This window comes from Podarcis gaigeae, assembly GCF_964106915.1.
Source record: "Podarcis gaigeae genome assembly, chromosome: 7".
NCBI lineage: Eukaryota > Metazoa > Chordata > Lepidosauria > Squamata > Lacertidae > Podarcis > Podarcis gaigeae.
Window position 1 is genome coordinate 49,312,403 of NC_139683.1, and position 21,397 is coordinate 49,333,799.

At 41.1% G+C, this 21,397-nt stretch overlaps 1 long non-coding RNA gene across 2 annotated transcripts in view; it reads left to right on the forward strand.

Moving 5' to 3' along the window:
- The window catches only part of LOC310848150, a 171,690-nt gene that overhangs the window by 64,688 nt on the left and 85,605 nt on the right, over positions 1–21,397 (forward strand). For both annotated transcript variants that reach the window (XR_014566179.1, XR_014566180.1), the window contains exon 2: positions 18,341–18,420. This is a non-coding gene — a long non-coding RNA (uncharacterized lncRNA). The remainder of the gene's footprint in view (positions 1–18,340; positions 18,421–21,397) is intronic.

Below are 21,397 nucleotides of genomic sequence, written 5' to 3' on the forward strand. Positions count from 1 at the left end.
ATATCCAGTTCTAACTGTAGCTTCTTGTCCCACATAGAGATTTCTCAGGAGACAGATGAGGTGATCTGGCACTCCCATTTCTTTAAGAACTTGCCATAGTTTGCCGTGGTCGACACAGTCAAAGGCTTTTGCATAGTCAATGAAGCAGAAGTAGATGTCTTTCTGGAACTCTCTAGCTTTCTCCATAATCCAGCGCATGTTTGCAATTTGGTCTCTGGTTCCTCTGCCTCTTCTAAATCCAGCTTGCACTTCTGGGAGTTCTCGGTCCACATACTGCTTGAGCCTTCCTTGTAGAATTTTAAGCATAACCTTGCTGGGGTGTGAAATGAGTGCAATTGTGCGGTAGTTGGAGCATTCTTTGGCACTGCCCTTCTTTGGGATTGGGATGTAGACTGATCTTCTCCAATCTTCTGGCCACTGCTGAGTTTTCCAAACTTGCTGGCATATTGAGTGTAGCACCTTAACAGCATCATCTTTTAAAATTTTAAATAGTTCAGCTGGAATACCATCACTTCCACTGGCCTTGTTATTTGCAGTGCTTTCTAAGGCCCATTTGACTTCACTTTCCAGGATGTCTGGCTCAAGGTCAGCAACCACACTACCTGGGGTATACGAGACATCCATTTCTTTCTGGTATAATTCCTCTGTGTATTCTTGCCACCTCTTCTTGATGTCTTCTGCTTCTGTTAGGTCCTTTCCACTTTTGTCCTTTATTATGGAAATCTTTGTACGAAATGTTCCTTTCATATCTCCAATTTTCTTGAACAGATCTCTGGTTCTTCCCATTCTATTGCTTTCCTCTATTTCTTTGCATTGCTCGTTTAAGAAGGTCTTCTTGTCTCTCCTTGCTATTCTTTGGAAATATGCATTCAATTTCCTGTATCTTTCACCATCTCCCTCGCATTTTGCTTGCCTTCTCTACCCCGCTATTTGTAAGGCCTCATTGGACAGCCACTTTGCTTTCTTGCATTTCCTTTTCATTGGGATGGTTTTCGTTGCTGCCTCCTGTATAATGTTACGAGCCTCCATCCATAGTTCTTCAGGCACTCTGTCCACCAAATCTAAATCCTTAAACCTGTTCCTCACTTCCACTGTGTATTCATAAGGGATTTGACTTAGATTGTATCTTACCGGCCCAGTGGTTTTTCCTACTTTCTTCAGTTTAAGCTTGAATTTTGCTATAAGAAGCTGATGATCTGAGCCACAGTCAGCTCCAGGTCTTGTTTTTGCTGACTGTATAGAGCTTCTCCATCTTTGGCTGCAGAGAATATAATCAATCTGATTTTGATGCTGCCCATCTGGTGATGTCCATGTGTAGAGTCGTCTCTTGTGTTGTTGGAAAAGCGTGTTTGTGATGACCAGCTTGTTCTCTTGACAGAACTCTATTAGCCTTTGCCCTGCTTCGTTTGGATCTCCAAGGCCAAACTTGCCAGTTGTTCCTTTTATCTCTTGACTCCCTACTTTAGCATTCCAATCCCCTATAATGAGAAGAACATCCTTCTTTGGTGTCACTTCTATAAGGTCTTGTAAGTCTTCATAGAATTGGTCAATTTCAGTTTCTTCAGCACAAGTAGTTGGTGCATAAACTTGGATTACTGTGATGTTAAAAGGTCTGCCTTGGATTCGTATCGAGATCATTCTATCATTTTTGAGATTGCATCCCAGTACAGCTTTCGCCACTCTTTTGTTGACTATGAGGGCCACTCCATTTCTTTTATGGGTTTCTTGCCCACAGTAGTAGATATGATGGTCATCCGAACTGAATTCACCCATTCCCCTCCATTTTAGTTCACTGATGCCCAGGATGTCAATATTTATTCTTGCCATCTCATTTTTGACCACCTCCAACTTACCCAGGTTCATGGTTCTTACATTCCAGGTTCCTATGCAATATTTTTCTTTACAGCATTGGACTTTCCTTTCGCTTCCAGGCATATCCGCAACTTTCGGCTTTGGCCCAGCCGCTTCATCAGCTCTGGATCTACTTGTACTTGCCCTCCGCTCTTCCCCAGTAGCATGTTGGACGCCTTCCGACCTGAGGGGCTCATCTTCCAGCGTCATATCTTTTATATGCCTGTTGTCTTTGTCCATGGAGTTTTCTTAGCAGGGATACTGGAGTGGCTTGCCGGTTCCTCCTCCAGGTGGATCACGTTTGGTCAAAACTCTCCACTATGACCTGTCCATCTTGGGTGGCCCTGCACGGCATAGCTCATAGCTTCTCTGAGTTATTCAAGCCCCTTCGCCACGGCAAGGCAGTGATCCATGAAGGGGAGTTGAATTGTAGGAGCCTGCATTTCCCTTTTGTTTTTCAGACTGGATGATTATGTTTTACTATTAAATTAATTTCTCTCAGTGGCACAGTTCAGTTTAGACCATTAGAATTATATGTATTTGAACTAATTCAGAAGGTAAACACCCACATTTCATTTATTAGACATGGCATATATATTAGGGCTGTGCACCAGATTCAGAGAGGGATGCAGTGTTTACTCGAATTGATTTGACGGTGTATCCAAGTTGGGTATTGTCCAGGCCAGCCTGGATTAGGTGTGGGGGCATAATATAGACCCTAATATAGGCAATTTAATCAATAGTTATTTTGTTGGGTAAGCTAAAAATGCATGGATATGGTAGGTATGCTTCCGTTTCATTCTCTGCTTCATGAATTTTTAAGAAGGAAGAGCCATATGCAAATTTTACCATGAATAGACGAATCTAAAGATGCACATGGCTGTTTTTCAGAGGAAGATTTGATATAAAATTATAAGTAATTGGCAGCATTATTCCAACAAGCTTCCTAACAAAGGACATAATCCCAAATGAATGCTTTTAAAAGGGCTCCTTTACCATTTTATTTGCAGAGAATAATACAGTTATGTGTGTGTTTGCTGAGAGGTCTTCACAGATTACTTAAGTATCTTTCTAAATTCTGGTTATTCATGTACTACAAACACTGGGGTTATCATAATATATTATCCTTAATATACAGGGGTACCTTGGGTTACATACGCTTCAGGTTACAGATTCCGCTAACCCAGAAATAGTACCTCGGCTTAAGAACTTTGCTTCAGGATGAGAACAGAAATCGCACCGTGGCGGCAGCTGGAGGCCCCATTAGCTAAAGTGGTGCTTCAGGTTAAGAACAGTTTCAGGTTAAGAACGGACCTCTGGAACGGATTAAGTACATAACCAGAGGTACCATTGTAGTATCTTTTTTCTTTCTTTCTTAAAAAAAATATTAATTACATATTTAAGTAGGAACAAAACCAAGGAGAGCAACAGCAAAAACAATGAAAGGGAAATGTAGAAGACATGAAGAAGCAAACATTGTCTTACGTATGTATGGTATAGGACGATAGGAATAAGCAGAATAATTCAGTTACATAAGGAAGACATCAGGGTTAATGTTAGAAAAATAATAGGCATCAAAATTATATATGACAGTCAAATAAATGCCAAATTTGTCAAGCTTGTGATAATGGTTGTCTGGATGTTATCATTATTCAGTTTGCAAGTGATAAGATAATGGCTTGGATCCAACGAACCATGTGGGAAAGGAGAACTGTATTAGTGCTGCTTTTTTGTGAACTCTTGCACAAGTGCCAGTAGAATATCTGCAGGTGGGTTGGGAGATCCGGCGAAAAGGGACGAGAGAGGAGACTACCATGGCCACGCCCCTTGCTGGCAATGATTGACCAGCAGAGCCATTCTTGGCATGGCTCTGCCCAGTGCTGGTGACACGGCTGGGGTTGGCACAAGTGGGCGTCATGCCCCTGCCCCTAAGCCGGATCACAGCAGGGACTCGGATGCCTAGCTGCAACACTGCCCACTGAGAAAGGTGAGCAGACTTGTGTGCCAAGGCCCCATGACTCGCAGTTCCCTAGAGATTAATAAACACACGGACACGAGTATTTAGGTTTATGGGATCAAATAGGCTACAACTTTATGGGTTACAGATGTGAGCGATTTGGCTTAGGCATTGGGTGAAGCCAGGCTATTATCTTGACTCCTGCCATCTGCAGGGAGTCCATCTAAGGGTAAACCACCACTAGGGGAGCCCTATAACTTACATCAAATAGGGACACCCCGAGGAGTCCCCATTGGGGTCGTGGCATGGCCCAATCCCACGTCTGGGCATTGGACAGGATCCACACCCAATTGCTTTACCCAATGCCTAACTGCCACTTGAGCCCAAACGGCTCATCACCAACACCCTCACACCTGCAACCAATCCCTGATGCCCTCTGTAATACCATTCAACCAGATATCATTGCCAGCATTGGAAAGGTGTACCCTGTTGCTACAGAACAAGACCTTCTGGTCAAAGCTGAAGGCAGGGTGCCGTATCACTACCTGTTAATAGCTACCAGGTCAGGACAAGCACGCCAGCAACGCCTTTCCAACAGCTGAGACCAAATTATGGCTAAGTCTGGGTATGGAGCAGCAAGCTTATCAAAGTCCTTTTAAATGTTCTAGACACATTCTATCAAAATCCACTGACATATTTGCCAAACAGTGGTATCACAATGAATTGGGAATGAGCAGAAGTTAATGTGTCAAGCACACAGACCAGTCGGACGTGAATGACCCCATTGTGATAAAAGTCTTGCCCAAGGATAGATGAGAGGGGCACCAACCATATCTCCCTGGGGAGAACATTCCACAAACAGAGGGAGGGGCATGATTGAAAAAGCCTGTTTTCATGTTGTCACCCTCCAAACCTCCTGTGGAGGGAGCACACACAAAAGGGCTTCAGATGATGACTGCAGGGTCCAAGTTGATTTATGTGGGGAGAGGTGGTTCCTGAGGTGCTGGGGTTCTGAGCTGTATAAGGCTTTATAGGTCAAAAACAGTACTTTGAATTGAGCCTGGGAACTAACTGATAGCCAGTGCAGTTGTGCCAGACTCAGCATTACATGCACAGGAATATGGCTAATATAATGCATTTTGAAGCAAAGAAGAACATACAGCTGCTCACCTGTTTGCTTTTTAACTAGGATCATTAAAACAAATTGCTGATGTATCCCATTCTCATTATTGTTGTACTTTTGGCTGCAAGCAGGAAGTCCATGAAATCTTGCTTGAAAGCCTCATGAGATTTCATGCCCAATTTACCAGTCTTAAGGGCTTTGGAAAGTTTGGATATGGTTCAGATAAGCATCTGCAATTCTATGTGCTTGTTAACTCTGAAAGAACCTGTGTGGTTAGTCTTATGTTGTTGCACAGACTGAGCCTTGTGTGTCTTCCTATTCACCGTGGAATTCTGTCTAACACTTTAGAGCACAGTTGGGAAAGAAGACCTATTGACAAATGTATTCACTAATGTTGGGTGTTTTTCTTAATAAAAGTTAAATAACAAAGTCAATTTTTCAGCAGATGTTTAACCTACAATAGAGTAGCTTTGATATTATACATTTGAATGTTTCCTGGCCATTTCTTATTTCCAAAAGGCACTGAAAGTCAAGGACTCATGTAGAGATGTCAGCAAGGATTCTTCTACATTTAAATGTCTGTGAAGCCATCCCACTATTGACTTAACAGGAACCAACTGTGTTTTTTGTAAATGAACTCTGGAATAAATTGTAAATAATGCCAGACATCATACTGATTTCTGAGAAGAAGTCCTCTAAGATCTTTGTTCTCCTGCAGCTCTAGGTTGATGGGAGACCATGAGTATTATGGTCATGCTAGGAACAATGTCCCTATTCTCACTTACAGAAATTTTATTGTTCTTTCTTTCCATTGTTCCATAATGCCCAACAGATCATGCAACTGCTGCTTTGCACAGCACACACACAAGCAGCCTTGTACATGGCATGGCTTGAGAATTCTAATAAATAAAAATATCAGTGCAGTTTTGAAATCAGTGGTTAAAATCTTTGAAAGGTTAAGTCTACCATCTTGATTCACAATGGCATCCAGTTGTATCCAAACATAGACAAAAACCTGCTCCGTTACATTGGGAACCATAAGGCCAAATTTGGTTGGAACTTTGGTTATAATAGACAATTTCTCTCTCCTCTCCTCTCTCTCTCTCTCTCTCTCTCTCTCTCTCTCTCTCTCTCTCTGTGTGTGTGTGTGCGTGTATTGTTAGGAGGGGTTTTGGGAGAGTGGGGGAGGAAGTTGGCTGAATGTTAGATTCTTCTAACCCCTGGATCCAGCAAGTACTCGACTATAAGCCAAGCTAGTTTACGGTGTTGAGGTGTTGAGGCCTGGGTGATGGGTCATTAAGGAAAACAAAGGAAATGGGCTCTGTGAGATGGCAAATGGGTATGGCCCCTGCCCTAGCACACCATTAGTTAGAAGAACGAAGCCAGAGTTTATAGTCGAGTTGCAGTGATGTGACCTAGAAGTAAAGCAACAAGCTGGAGAGAGTCAGAGTAACATTTGAGATGCTTTAATCTAAGTTTGATTTCTGCTTCAATCTAAGTCTGTGGCTATGGAAGAAACAAGACCCCTTTGGGGTGTTAATGCTGTGAACCCCTCCATCATAGGATAATAAACCATTATTATCATAAAGACACCACAGTCTCGGCTGTGTCTCATTTCCAGAAGGAAACCTGAACCCTGGGTAAATGCCTGGAACCCTTGGAATTTTGCACCTCTCAGATAGTGGGCTGACATGCAACACTATCAAAGGTTGCTTCTCTATTGCATTAAGCTTGCAAACTCTTGGGATAGCCCTTAGCTGGGACTGTGGTTGGTGCAAGATATTGTTACTTCAGTGCTGCTGACAGGGCAGCCCCCTCCACTGCCTTTCAGGGCACCAGCCTAGCATAGGAGTTGCAGGACAGGGTGTGTGGGATGTACAGCTCTGCCCCCCCCCCACAACAACTTACCATCACTCCCTGAGGTCCTTTTTTCCTACTTAATGGTAATACTGGCCCTTGTTGGGACAGAGATTGCTTTATGAGTTTCAAATATTTCGTAGCCATCCTTTATCCCTTACTCCAGAGTGGAGTAAACAAAAATCAGGCTAGATTAAAAAGGACCTAAATGGCTGGACAAATAAGAACAGAAAGCGGAAAGAGTGTAATAGTAGCACCCTATCTCCTTGGGAAGGGTGTTCCAAAATTGGGGTTCCACCACATAAAAGGTTATTGTAGCCAGCCTATTGCCAAGTGCTGGTGTGGTTTGTTGATGGCTTAGTGCCCAAGGGGACTGCTGGGGAAGAAGGCGGGGAGACCCAAAGCAAGTGGAGCCAGAGCCAATGACAGGGAAAGCAATCCAATTTTAGCATTTTCTCCTCCCTGCTGAGTTCTACAAGGACAACACTGAGACTAAGAAGGAGGAAACTCCCAGCCACCACACTCCATAGACTGGCTGTAAGAAGACAGGCAGGCAGGGGAAGGCTGAGGCTTGTGGGGCAATGCCGCATTCATCCTAATGGAGCAGCCACGATTTGCATGGATACTGGGAAACCCAGTGGTTTCTAGCAGTGAAGCTCTCAGAGGAGGGTGCATTGCTATTACCCATAGCTACTGCATATATGGTTCATGTACCCAATGCTTAGGTGCAGCTCAATGAGTGTATGAGTCCCCTGGCATGAACACTGCAGCTAGTAAATCAGGTTTACTTTCCTGCAGGGGAGAGAAGCAGTGGAATAAGAAGCAGCAGCATGATCAGTGCAGTCTTGAGGAGTCTACTTGTTCCCCATACTCTGGGCTTAATTAGGAGACTCCATTCCCAGTGGCATGACCTAATGGCGGCAAACAGAGTATAGTTAACACATGGGGCAAGTCTGTGATGTGGCCTTCTGGAATGAAAGATTGCAATCTGCTAGTGGTGGCGGAGGAGATGAGGGGCACAGCAGAAAGGAGGCCTGTCCGTGGAGACTAAAGTGGCAGACACAGGAAAGAGCTTTGTTTCCTTCACAGAAGTTTAGGAAGAGCTGGGGTGAATTTGATTTCAAAGCCCAACAGTGCGGCTGTGGCATTTGTTTCCAATTCAGCAGGAATGAGTGTATGGTTTGAACAATTCTTTCGAGGTTCCTGGTGGGGGGAAGCATAACTCATCTCAGCTGGCTGTGTTAGGAGATCAAATGACAGAAAAATTTTCACTCAAAGCCCAGGGTATCCTTCTGGCAACCAGAGCTCTTGTACATCTTCATAGATCCGTTATCCTGTGCTGCGTGGACCCAGGTCTCCATGCTGGATGGAAACTGCTCGCCTCCAAAACAATTTTACTGTTGCCAGATGTTGGCTCCCTGCCTGCTTTTACATAATTCAGCACTTTTCTTTACTCAAGATGTTACAATTTAAAGAGGCTCTAGAAGTTTTATTTTAAATGGCTTGGCAATGCATATTTCTTATTCATTTCTTCCCAGCTCAGACAGGATCTTCCTCCACCCCATGTTGTGGATTTTCTGCTCATAGTGTAGGTTACTTCTAATAAGCAGGAAGAACAAAACTCTCTCAACACAGTCATATTTTTGTTTTAAAGGAAAAACTCATGGCAAGGTGGTGCATTCTCCTTCCTGTTGATTCCTCACACCCAAACGTAATATGATTTTCGTGCTTCACACAATACGTGCGGCAGAGGATATATTTTTCTATACGTTTTTGTTTCTTGCTCCTACTTGCTTACACTATGTTCATACTGCACATGTAGTAGCCTAAATTACCGTGGATTTGTGATACTTATCTCTGGGATTGGTATAACAAAAAGTTGAAAATTGGTGCAAAGCTCTGAAACCGGCGGCAGGATGCATCTCATTTAAACTTGCTGTGCCGCAAGGGGCAGTGAGCATATACAACTGAGATCAGTTCGTGCAGCAAGGAGTTCTTTGTAATACGTGTGGTGTAGACCTACTTCCATTTACTAAATGATTAATAACTGTTAGCTATTTAAAAAACCCATCTTGGCCAAATTTAAAATATGCAAATCACTCTTTCTGTCCCTTCAGTTTTTCTGCAAGCAGCATTGCAATATTTATGAAGAAGGGTTATAGCCCTGAGTTACAGCACTTGCTTTACTCTTCAAAGGCAGATTCCATGCTCAGTCCATGGCATCTCCAGGTTGACTCAGGAAAGACTCCTTCCTGAAACCTTGGAGAACTACTGCCAGTCCGTGTCAACAGTAGAGGATGAGATGGATCCCTGGTCTGAATCAGTGCTGGGCAGCTTGTTATGTTACTGTGATCCCAAGAGCTATGGCAATGCAGATTTTGCTGTTAGCATTCTGGATGATAGCCTAAAGGACAATCCACACCTTGCATTTAAAGCACATCCAGTGCGCATTTAAAGCACACGACTTTCCCCAAAGAATCTGTGGGAATGTTCAGGGATGCAGGAGAGGATATATTGTGAGATTATATCCTTATCCAACTTGTGCTAACAAGTTCCCAAAATATCAGCAGAGTAAGACATCCCCCTTTTAAGTTCGCAACGGTAACATGTGCTCAGGTTCGCTAGAACCTCTATAACAATTACTCTGGTAATTTCCCCTTTGTTCCCTCCTAAAATACAAGGGACGACACAGTCTTTTATAAAAGTATAAAAAGAGTTTACATTCTGTTCACAATCGGATCCCAGAAGGCAGACAGGCTTAATAAGGTAATATACATTTAGAATCTATCTTATAAGAAGATAGTCCCTTTCTCCTCTCTTGGCTGGGAGCCAAGAGAGCATCTTTAGCAGATGTTACTTCTTCGAAGGCAAATGGCAGAGAGAGAGAGATGGCTGCCCTGCCCTGTGCTTTTATCATTACCTGCACAGGTAAGGCCACACCCACCTCTGGTCACATGTGGAGGAAGTCTGTCCCAGGAAGTTCACCTGCTGGCTGGACAAACATCCCTCCCCATGTCTACACATGTACACTCTAGGAATGTTGTAATTGACTGCTCCTGTGTTTTACATCCCACAGAATCCTGGGAGCTGTTGTTTGTTAAGGAGGCTGGGAATTGTAGCTCTGTGAAGGGGGGTGGGGGAACTGCCAGGCCAGACCCTATAAATATCTAATCAAGTAACGTTAACAGTGAGCAGGTAAATAAACTTCATTTTAGGCATTGATATTCTGCCTCATGATTATTCTGAAAATACTGGCCTCTTCACATTGTGTTGCTGCCTGGCCTATAACATCAAATATAGTAACTGACGAGTGCCATGAGAGAAGACAGATTCTGTTCAAGGGTTGGTGGTTGTGTACAAAGAATTGAAATCTGAAATAAACTCTACGTAATACTCTAAATTAGGTCAGTCTGGCTTAGGCTGTAATGCTAACCACACTTACCTGGGAATTCAATCTGACTTCTGAGTAGATTTGGTTTGGATTGTGCAGTTAGCTGGAGTACACTTTGGCCCGTAGGATGAAATATAATTATATTACTTTGCAGAGCATGTTGGCAGGGGTTTGTGACAAGTTAAAAGCTTAATAGAATTATTGTGCTCTTACTTTGCCACCCCCACTCTGTTATTGAAAGCTGAATGTTTCTAAAGTGATAGACAAGCTCCCATCATATACAAATTATAGAATGCATTTTAAAAGTCAATTCTAATGCTTACACTTGGCATACTTGATCAAGTTATTTTAGGCACAGGAACCTTCTGACTGCTGAGGGGGGCAAAGTCCATACAGAAGTTCTCTGAGCTGTTTTGACAGATTCATGTGTCTCTATTGCTAGTAGGTTGACAGACTGAATGAAGGCCAAGAAGGCTCCAAATGTGTGTGTGTGTGTGTGTGTGTGTGGAGGAACCCAACGCGTTTTGACAGCAGTTGGTTTGGGTAATTAATGGGACTCATACACTGCAACAGCAATTCTATTTTCACCCGCATTTTCCCTTGTTTTCTTAAATTGAGGAAAAATGCTTTGCTTGGTGTGCAATTTGTATTTAGTACTGATGGGCAATATCATCATTGTAAGCATGCAGGGCTTGAATAAACTGCATCCTACATATCTAAGATTCAGAACACTACATTTTCTATCCTTATTTCAGGGTATTTATCACAATGTAATTCCTGGTGACTTAGATGGCAAAGACCGACAGCATTCAGCATATTAGCATTCTTTTGTTCTGACTAGTTATGCCACAATTTCAAACCAGAGTCCCATATTCACCAGGAGTTGCTGGAGCTCATTTATGTTCCTGTGTAATAGATTCTGGTTCTGGCCTGTTGTTCATCCGCATCTGCTACTATCAAGTGCTCACAGTTACCATACCCATGTACAGTGGTACCTTGGGTTAAGTACTTAATTTGTTCTGGAGGTCCGTTCTTAACCTGAAACTGTTCTTAACCTGAAGCACCACTTTAGCTAATGGGGCCTCCTGCTGCTGCTGCGCCACTGGAGCACGATTTCTGTTCTCACCCTGAAGCAAAGTTCTTAATCCGAGGTACTATTTCTGGGTTAGCAGAGTCTGTAACCTGAAGCGTATGTAACCCGGGGTACCACTGTAATCTGAAGTGAATTCTAGCAGTTTCTTTTCCCTTTCATTTTAAAAAGTTATGGCAGTAAAATATGTATACTTTGAATTGAACATCTGATTTTGAAGTCCAATTGAATCATTCAGAAGTGATCCTTTTAATTTGCAGTTGTTTCCCAGATCAAACATTCTGCACCCTCTGGGAATAAATGCAAAATCTTAAACTGCAAAAGTATGTAGTAAAATCGTTGCAGATTAATGTTATCTTTTCCACACTGACGTAAGTGGCAAGAGTCCCACAAGAAGAGCAAGTATTTTTTCTCAGAACAATTCCCATTTGCAGTTTGTACTAATCACCATAAATTATCTCCCACTCTGTAGCAGCCATGTAAATGTGTGGGATGCACTTAGCTATCCATCTGTGTCTGAATTCCTCTGTGATAGCTACTGCTTAAGATGAAATGGGTTAGGGCACCCTTCACCAACCCAGTGCCCTTCCGCAACATCTGGAAGGCATGGGACTAGCAAATACTGAATTAGGGCACACATCTTAGGACATAACCTTGGCCCTGAATACTGCTAGAAGCTTATCTGACTTTCACTGTCTTTTTCTCACCATGTCTCCCTCAGCTGGTTTCTGTCCCTCCTCCAAATAATCTTTCTGAGACTGCAGCTAGAACTACAGTGTTGTTGCAGAACTAGGTACTTGAACTAGATAATTGTGGGAGGCAGCCCAGGACATCCATTTAGTAAAAGTAGGATGAGTTGCTGTTTTTTTCCACCTACAAAAATGTATGGAGATATCTATGCCACAAGGCTTTACATATGTTTGAGGAGTGATATGTGCAGTCTCCACAGGAAAAAATAGCAGACTACTAGGCCAGTGCTATGAACTCCATCCCTCACATTAAGTGAGCACATGTGTGTGTGTGTGTAATATATGCAAACACATCTGCCAATCAAGAATAGGCTTATATAAGAAATAGAAACCCTAAGGACTTCAGGGGACAATGGCTATGTGTCTTTCTATCAGAGCCATGGTGGTAGAGAGGAAATAGAGCAAAAATACGAGTGCTTATTCTTTTTCTTCTTCTATGATTTTGGTATCTTACTGGATTTTCTTGCTCATTCACATTGCATGGCAGAGGATGCATTCTTTAATTTGTATACAAGTACAAGATTGTTTACTGAGTGACAGGGGAAGAACATTGCCTATAAATGTTGCCTAATATGCAATTCCCATTTAAGTGAATGAGATCAGAGCTGGTCTTGGAGAAAATAAACTGGATTAGTCAGTGCCCATTTGAATGAGGGTCATACATGTGTTTATACCTTTGTGATCTATGTGGTCATCAGTGGTAGTTGTGGGAGCCCACTCCACAATATTTTTCTAGGATTGTCCTTCTGTAAATCAGGAGGAGTAAAACTTGAATTGCAAGCTGGTAGCAGGTGGCGCTGTGGGTTAAAGCCTCAGCGCCTAGGACTTGCGATCGGTGGTTCGAATCCCTGCGGTGGGGTGCGCTCCCGCTGCTCGGTCCCAGCGCCTGCAACCTAGCAGTTCGAAAGCACCTCCGGGTGCAAGTAGATAAATAGGGACCGCTTACCAGCTGGAAGGTAAACGGTGTTTCCGTGTGCGGCTCTGGCTCGCCAGATGCAGCTTTGTCACGCTGGCCACGTGACCCGGAAGTGTCTCCGGACAGTGCTGGCCCCTGGCCTCTTGAGTGAGATGGGCGCACAACCCCAGAGTCTGTCAAGACTGGCCCGTACGGGCAGGGGTACCTTTACCTTTACTTTAGCAAAATTGTATTTCCAACACATAATTCTTTATTTCCTTGCTCAGCACATCCTTAAGGTTGTGATAAGTTTGGAGATGTGCTGAATAAATCATTACTATAGTTAAACTCATGATGCTGTCTACTTGTTTGGAAAGATCTGGAAATTACAATATAAATCAGTTTTTAGTTACTTTTGAGAGGCGAGAGAAGAACTTGGGTACTAGAGGGCCAGAAAGTTTAGCAATAAGATAATTTGATGCCTGTCCAAATCAGCCACAAGTTGAGTCCGTTTAAATGAGCACAAAACCTGTATGTGAAGCCACTGTTACCAAGATTTCAACATAGAGTTTCACTACTACAGTCATCGTACAAAACTTTCCATTACTCTTTTAATGGTCGTAAAAAGATGCATTGGGAGCAAAAACGTAGTACAATAGGAACCCCAGATGATCCTCTTCATATTATAAAGTTCTTTTGCTCCCAAAGGATACTGTTGTCTTAGGTCTTATTTTCTTTTAACCATGATTAAGACAAGAATAAAAAGTTTTGTGGGTAGAGGTTTGTAGAGGCTGTCAAAAAGCACCAGTCCATGTTGGCTCTATGTAGTGGGCATAAAACTTTGAAAAGCTCTCATGTCATATGATTGCTTATAGTATGCAGTGTCCTTGCACCAATACTGTATGTTTCCAGTGATGTCAGCAACCACACTGGCATGCTGACAATGCACGCACATGGGTGGCACATGGCTTAAGAAGCTTTTAGGTTTTAACCCATCACATGAAATGTTGACATGAGTGAGTGCCTTTTGGCAGCCTTCATATTGGGAACTGGTGGTGGTGGTGAAATAATGTTAAAATCGTCCCAAAACTCCATCTATTATGTTATATCATGGTGTGCATTTTCTGGAGCTAAACCGAACACTGTATTTAAGATGTTTTTATTCATTGCCTGAGAATTGTTTGGGTCTCTAGGTTTGTCTGGAAGCAGAATATATGAATTAGTGATCAGCCAGCCTATTATGGAGGAAAATGAGTAGGAAAATCAGTGCAGCAGAGGGCAATATATTGAGAAACATAGAATGATTTGAAGAACAAAAATTGAGTTAGCAGATTCATTTTCTGGCAGCCTAAGTGATGTCCCTGTCCATGGACTACTGGATCAGCCAAAAATTTCTGTCTGTCTGTCTGCCTCACATTTGCTGCAGAAGTAATTTTTCTACAACTAGTGCACAATTTAAAATCCCCCGGTGGTCCTTATTTTATGTAAAGAACAAACATTGACACATTGTGTGGTCTACACATGCTGAGATGAAATTTTAACATGAATTACAAGCTTTTTTATTTTTAAAAAAACAACTTGTTTGGGGTCTTATATTAGTCATTATATTGAATTAATGCTTTTCTTTGTAATTTATTGCTAAGAAGGCAGTATTGTCATAATGTAACATCTGAAAAACAAACGCCATCATTTCAAGAAGGATTAAAGACAATAGCAACATAGCAACTGTTTCTGTTTGTTTGATGCTTAATCCTTGAATCGGGGTAATGCTAGGGATTTTTTCAGGAACTGTTGGTTCACATCATTAAAGATGCTTTTAGCTTTATTAAGACATTTGTTAAAGATGTTTTTGCTTAAGGACTTTAGTTGAGCAGCTGGCAATCAATAGGATAATTGTATACTGAATTTTGTGACTGTTGCCACAAGTAAAGAGAAATTGGACAGAGATCCAGGAGTTGAGGACACACCAGGCAGGCAGTGGGCCATTCTAGGTCCCCACAGGATCTGCTCTATCTTGGCAGCTTTCATTTTCTTTGTTTCAATGATGTTGTGTTGAGATGCCAAGTCTTCTTAAGCCAACCGTGCATGCCAACAATAAAATAATAGCTCTCTAGAGAAATGTAGTTTGAAAAGTTTATGTTTTTCACAACTAGATACCAGAGATGCTGCTGAATGCCACAAAAAGGCATTTTTCTGAGTTGTATTTATTTATTTTTATAATTTATATCTCACTCTTTCTCCATTGACCTCAGGTAAAGGTTACAAGAATAAATACAAACAATAATAAATTTAAATTAGTTAAAAACCATCCATTAACTACATTTTAAGGTCCAGAAATATTATTCATCAAAAGCCTGATGATAAAATACATGTTTTCAGTTTGCTAAAAGTAAGCAAAAGGTAGTGCCAAGGGGATTTCTGAGGAGAATGCAGCCCATAGCTGAGAAGGCCCACTGTTGAATTAGTTCTCCTCAGGCTTTCCCCAGTGATAGCCACATTCAGGCTGTAAACTCATAGTAAAATAAAGACTCATACAATAATAATTCACAAGTGGCAGTACAGTACACATACATTCCCCCTCCCTGCCTTTATGGTGCCATCTCTGTGAAGGAAAAACATTCAGTATCTATTGACCCTCAGAAACGAATCACAAGAAACCTTCCAAACCTTGTCCACTTCTATTTAATTATCACAGATGGTTTCCATCACTGAGTTACAGAAACTGAAAGGAAGATCTTCAGTAGTGTTTTATGGCTTCCTGGCTGTTATTTGCTAGCGGTGGCTAAGGATTGTATAAAACAGGATATAGCACCAGCAGCAGCAGAAGAAGAAAAAAACCCTCTCCTGAAAGAGACAGCATCATGAATAAGCAAACAAGCCATGTCAGCCATTATCCAGAGACTAAAGGAGTCAAAAGACTTCAAAGATTGCAGGAACCACATTGTGAGAAAAATAATGACCACACTATAAAAACAAATACAATATTCCGCTGCTTGCTTGCAAGATCCTGGCAGCCTTTCTTCAGCTGCAGAATCAAAACATTTCTACCACCCCTGAACTTCCCGGAGAAACCTCTGCTCCTTAACACCTACTGTGATCTGAGGTCATGAGGAGCCAATGTCAGCTCAGCATAAAGAAAGGTTCACATACTCAACTGAGACCCACGTTCAAGAGAGGAAAAATAGTTTTGAAGGCATTTTGCTGATTCTTTTCAACATCCTCCCTTATAATTCGGATGACTTTAAAGCTATCCAATTTCAGTGTTAATTTCAACTGCCTGGAGAAGAGCACTTAGGATACACCTTCCTTCCCTTTAAGATGTCCAGATGGATTATTTGTCTTAGATTGAAAATTCAGACATTGGGAGGGCAGAGGTTGGCATCTGGCCACCCCTCCTGTGATTCAAACTGCATGTGACGCACTCATCTCTGCGCTATGCATTAGTTCTATACATGAAGCTGTTGAAATCTAAGACTAAAATATAAAATGTCAATTTCTGAGTGATGCCAAATTTGCAACATGGCTAGCTTCTAATATTTATTGTTCTGATAAACTCCCCTAAATCATGGAGTTTTGCAAAGTAATGATTCCTCCTCAGCCTCATCACTATTCTTAGGGAACAATAACGGTAGAATTAGTAGCAAATTACTGCCCATCTCAAAATGCATAAATTATGATTGTGTGAAGAGGAAACATGACAGATGAGTGATAGCTAATCTGGAGAAATTCTGTTCATCTGTTTAATACATTTTAATCCCACCCTCTCTCTGAGAAGCTCAGAGCAGCCTACATGGTTCCCTTCTCTTCCTCTTCCTTAGCATCCCAAGACAAGTAAATGTGTTCTGTGGCTGGAATCTGAGGACTTCAACATAAGTATCCCTTTTCCTAATTCAACATGGCATGATATTGGCTTACTACTGACAGGGGAGAGGAGAAGAGAAAAGCTAACTTATGCCTACCATGTGCAAATTCCTGATGGGTTTATAAGTTACAAAAAACATTGAAAAGTAGATGTTTGAAGAACCTTGCACATGTTCCTTTTCAGGCATAATGTTCAAATGGGGAACTTAGAATCTTAGAATTATGGAATCATAGAGTTGGAAGAGACCACAAGAGTCATCTAGTTCAACCTTCAACAATGCAGGAATCTCAGCTACAACATCCCTGGCAGATGGCCATCTCACCTGCACTTAAAAACATCTAAGGAAGGAAAGTCCACCAACTACTTAAGGAGGCTGTTCTACTGTTGTACAATTGTTACCATCAGAAAGTTCTTCCTAATGTTTAGTCAGAATCTCCTTTCTTGTAACTTTTGTTCCGGTCCTACCCTCTGGAAGTTAGGATTATTACCTGGGATAGAAATGCTAGTTAGCAGTGTGATAGCTGCATGTCTAAACTATAGACTAAAATAGTAAAACACCGCCACCATCACCACCATTGGATCTTATGACTTTTGATGTAATCAGATCCTATTAAGTGACAAGGTAAAAAGCTGTTTTTTAGGGCTGAAACAGGCGTTAATTATATGAACAGATAAATAAATAAAATTAAGGAAAACCCAACTGCATTTAAGCCCTGGGTTCATAATTAACTGTGCTGCATCTGCCAAACGTGCGCTATGTGGCAACATGTGAGAAACATATGTAATAATCTGCAAGGTTCAACAAGTGCTGGTATTGATGGGTTATTGGCACTATTTATTCATCCAGGCCTTTAGTTAACTGTCTATTTGTGGCATTAAGCACCCTTGCCCTTGCCACACCTGTTTGTTGTTATTGTTTTAAGGTGATACTGGTTTTATATAAATTTGATTTTATTGTGTGCTATGTTATTATCCCAGGATTGAGTCCGCTAGAATTTTCCTAAATAAATAAATGGCATACGTCTAGTTCTTTCTAGCAGTTTTATTTGTGGGACGGGTTATTTGTTTGTTTGTTTGTTTTATTGTGCATTTTGTATTCAGATTTTCTGTTATGAACCACCCTGGGATCGTCAGACGAAGGATGGTATACAAATTAAATCAATCAGTATCATTGTCATCACATACATTAGATTGATTATAAAGCCATTGGGTACTTTATAACTGAGAAGCAGGGAGTGATGAGAATAGAAATGGAATAGGTCAAGGTTTAAATTGGCCAATTGATTCTTTGCTTGGGGTTGGGGAAAATAGGACTTATTAAGGCAATTCATTCTATGAGACTAGCACAACTCTGAGGAATGCCAAAGAAAGCAAGATGTCAAAACCATATGTGCATCATATTTTTCCATGGGTGATCCTGAATATAAATATACATTTTTTAAAAAATGTCAACTACTGCTTTATGTGTTTATTTCTCTTTGGAATGGAATTCACTGGGTTAATTTCTATTAGCTGCTATAATTGATAGCAGTTAGGTGCTTACCTCTCATTCTCATTTATTTCAGGTTGCAGACACTATATTTCCATAGTCTGATGACTTCATGCTGGAGCTGTTTCATCAGACAAGCCTGAGCTTGAACTAAAGGTACGTGGTATTTCCTTAAAACATAGATGTTAGTGTTATTTTTTACAGGTTGCTTAGCAAATTGCACATTTTTATGGTCACTCAACAGTCTGGGGTGGCAGCAGGGGTAAGCAAGAGTGGGGGATTTCAGACAATACTTTAAATACTTTTTTATTTCAGGCTGTTTTTATTTTTTGTGTGTGGTGCTTTGCATTGTTTTCACTGCTACTGTTTTAATGCTTTAATGCTAGGTGTATTCATGAGGTTCTGATTGAGAGAGTGTTTGGGAATATTGTAGTATTGATTTAATTTTCTTTTTTGATGTAAAAAATAAAATTGGGAAGTTTTACCCTAAATAATAGCAAATTAATAAATATTCATTAAAATTTGTTGGTTCTAGTGGCGCAAGATTTGTGTGTGCCCTATTTTCTTTCTGTTACTGTCATCATTTTTAATTTTTATTATGGCTAGGGGTCTCAGAAACTGAAAGGAGCCCATGATTGTACATAAGAAATTGGGTACATAACCCCAAATATCAAGTGTTAGCATTGTGGACTGATTAATATTACGCTACTGCCATGAGAAGCCTCCATAAAATGGAATGAAGCAGTGATTCAGCTGCCTAATACACTTGATTTAATCTTAAAAGTCACATTTACATAGCAATATGGCCTTACAAGACAGAAGCATTTTAGGGGAAGCAGCCCCCAAACTATTTTTATCGCACAGAATATTGTGTTGTTTGGGAAGCTTCCCCACCAGCCTATTTGATTTTAGTAGTGGCTTTCACAATGGCATAATGGCATGGTGGCTAAGCTAACAAAAGGTATTCTGTGCTCTTTTAAACTGTTTCATAATGTATGGTGTTTAGGAATATATTAATAATATTCTATAGTTCCATTTCTCTGTATACAATCAATGCACAGCCTTTGTCACTGGTGAACTCAATTATGAGAGCCTACCCCACCCCAATCTGTAGTAATAGGAGTAAAATTCAACTGGGGAAAAACCAAGTCAGCACATCTTTAACCAGGTGTTCAAGACTGTATTCTTTGAGACTGAGAATTAGATTATCTTTTGTGGGAAGAGCTGTTTATTGTACACCACATAGAATTAGTGAAACATTTCTGTCTTCCATCTTTTTTGGGGGGGAATCCCCTTGAATATCCTGTTTGAAAAGGCATGGTAAGAAACAGTGGACATAAATAAACAACAAATACAGCATATCTCCCTATGCAAACAAATGAGATTTGTAATAACATAGCCATGGCAATAAAGAATGTTTACCTCAATTTTATATAGCATAAGCTTATAACGTTTGGGACTTAGAGAATCCCAGATTCATTTCCTCTTACAGTTCCTTGCACCACAATAAAATTGTTCTCTTACAGCTGCCAACACATCTTCTGCCAATAGCCTTGGGACTTTCTGAGAATCTCCTTGTTTATCCAAGAACAATTATTTTCATCACAGAGAGGCTACTTTGTATGTCATGTGCAAGGTTCTTAACAGAAATGGGGGCCACTATACAATCTTTATACAGAAAAGTGCTTTGCTCCCCAGTCAGCGTGAGAAAGAATCTACACGGGGTTGCCACCTAATCCATATAAGGGAGAACAAAAATTCAAGGGTTTAACAAGGATGCTGAGCTTAAATGAACAAGCAAACAAATAAAACTTGGGTGTGATCCATAACCATTAAAAGTAGTGGGAAATCTGCCATTTATTTCAACGAGACGTTGATTCCATTCCATTCTGAGAAGCAAAACCACCATTGTTGTGGCCAGTATTGAATAGGAATTGGGAGAAATTCATGTGTTTTTCATTTTAATACAAACAAACATAATTCACACCCAATATGCAAACCAAAATGCAATCTGAGTTTTATGTTGCAGTTCCCCAACAAAAAAATGCATACAACAATTTGTGCGTTCAGGAAAAATGCATGAGCAGAATACATTATATTAGTGAATATTGTTTGGAAAAAATGGATTATGCTGCAAAACTGCATATAAGATACCTAGGAGAAGTATGCATGAAAATGCATACAAATGTTAATGTAGGTTATTTTAAAAAAGCATAAACCATCATAAACCAATGTGGAAAGGCAATGAATGAAACCAAAATGGGCAGATAGGTATATCTCTAATATTAAACAATTGACAAGGTAGGAACCATAGAGCGCTCCAACTCTGAGGGCAGAACAAACTGCTATCATGGTCTGTTCATTCATCTAGAGCAGACATGTTCAACCGGTCAACTGCGATCGACAGGTAGTGATCGTGGTCGATCACCCCTGGTGATCGACCACAATCACGGAATTTAAAGAACTGGGGAATTAATGTCTCCACCCTCCCGCTCCCCTCTCTCTGTCCCTCTGTTGCGTCAAGTGGGCAGTGTTTGGCATTTTCTGTTGGCGATTGGGAATACGATGATTGGCTTTAGCGCTGCGTGCGTTTTTTAGCAGTGGAGTTTTAGGTGAGCGAATCATGTCATTCCCCCTTCAAAGAAGCTCAGTCAACTCTGGTCAATCCTCAATAACAATTGGTAGATCACTGCCAGTTGTTTTTTTTAATACTGGGAGTAGATCACAGTCTCTTGGGACCTGATCTAGAGAATGGGCAACCCAACCTACAGTTACTTATAATGATAATTGTATTGTTAAAGGTGCAGTGGTTTTTCTTACATCCAGAACATAATAAACACCCAAATGGGGTGAAGGTTAAAGGCTAAAGGTTTTATTAAATAGCCCAAAGAAAGCTACAAAGCATTGTCATGATCTTACACCCCTTCAGTCTTTCATTGCCGAGAACCCAATCAGCCATGGGCATGACTCCTGAAGATGGAGATGCAGCCCTTTCTGCAGTCTAGACTCTGCAGAGCTTCTCCCTAACAGAGGTATTCTCTGGGCTTGTATGCCCACACATAAATTCCCACCAAAGGGAAAGATTGGAATTGTTGTTGTTGTTGTTATTTAGTTGTTTAGTCGTATCCGACTC